Genomic DNA, 1,810 nt, shown 5'->3' with positions numbered 1-1,810 from the left:
TCCACAGCAGATGGTGCTGTTATATCCTGCATTCACCAAAAACCCACACATCAACATGTTCAACAGACGTGGAGAAATATATTGAAGCACTGACAATGCGAAAAAAAACCCACCCAGGCCTCGTGTCAAATGAAACAACTGCAAGAAAATTAGAGTTTGATATTTAAAAAAAACAATTTCAGGTGATATTTAATAGGTGCTGTATATGAAGCTCCAAATGACATATAATTTATGTGTATTTTAATGTAAAATGAAGTAAGAGTCTCAACACAATACACAGCATCACACCAGAGACATAACCCACTTTGATTCTTGCAAGTGTAGCATTTGCCGTTTAATATAATTATGACATATAATATAACACCAATAAAAACATGTTAAGTGCACTAGACATGTCACAGACTTAAATATACGACAAAAAAAAACTAAAGAAGTCTCACAAAATGACTCCCGATCACATCAGAAACAGTGTGTGGTGATGCACGGTAAATATGCTCTAGACAATTTCAAACACGTGGAAGAGTTCGTGGAAATATGTGTGAAAGTGTCCTGGTCAAATGACGTTCACCGTGAAGTGGTGCGCGTATGTTCACACACACACACACAAATGTAAAAATATTAACATGGCTGGAGAGATTGTGTAGCAATCATTACGTTAACGTCACAGTATGCAGATTATGTGATTATGATTATGCTTCACCAATGTAGCCGCAAGGGGGCACAGGCCACTGTCTTATTGTGCCGGTCCCAAATACAGAGGGTTGTGTCAGGAAGGGCATCCGACGTAAAACTTTTGCCAAATCAAACATGCAAATCGAATCTATGACTTCCATACCGGGTTAACCGAGACCAGCGATGCTGTTTGGTCTAGAGACAGTGTCACTGAGGAAAAGACAGGAGGCAGAGCTGGAGGTAGCAGAGATGAAGATGCTGAGGTTCTCCTTGGGAGTGACCAGGATGGATAGGATCAGGAATGAGTACATCAGAGGGACAGCACATGTTAGAGGTTTTGGGGAAAAGTCAGAGAGGCCAGACTGAGATGGTTCGGACATGTCCAGAGGAGAGATAGTGAATATATTGGTTGAAGGATGCTGAGTTTTGAACTGCCAGGCAGGAGGCCTAGAGGAAGACCAAAGAGGAGGTTTATGGATGTAGTGAAAGAGGACATGAAGGTAGTTGGTGTGAGAGAAGAGGATGCGGAAGACGGGGTTAGATGGAGGCAACTGATCCGCTGTGGCGACCCCTGAAGGGAAAAGCCGAAAGAGGAGAAGAAGAAGATGTGCAGTGGCTTCACCGAGGTACCACGCATCTCCTCGAACACGTTTACGCCTAACAGATGCAGGGGAACATCTGTGAACAGCAGGCCGCGGAATGAGCTCATTTGGATGTACTGTACATGTGTATCATTAGAGTAACTCCCAACTGAGGAAATACCAGATGCACAAAACGGGATCCTGTTTGTCGAAAACATTAACAAAAGCTCTTATCGCGACAGATTTACAGTCACATCGTCAGAACATCATGGGGACACTTTAAATTCACTCAGATCTGCTGCTGTCTGTCTTCAAACTGTTCAGGGGGATCACACGAGCCACTGTTTTACACTGTTTTTCTGCTTTGAGTTATTCAGTGCAATCCACATTGTATTTTTGCTCGGGGGGGGGGGGCAATAGTTTATATCCAGCCGTTAAGTTGTCAATCTGACCAGGGAATCTGGGGACGGTCTCATAAAGGAGTAAAGTCATTTCCACTCACATACAGACACATACTCACTCAGTTCAGGGAGAGTTTTACGCCTACGAGTAGGATT

This window comes from Pempheris klunzingeri, chromosome 8, assembly GCF_042242105.1.
Source record: "Pempheris klunzingeri isolate RE-2024b chromosome 8, fPemKlu1.hap1, whole genome shotgun sequence".
Lineage (NCBI taxonomy): Eukaryota > Metazoa > Chordata > Actinopteri > Acropomatiformes > Pempheridae > Pempheris > Pempheris klunzingeri.
This window is presented reverse-complemented; position numbering follows the sequence as displayed.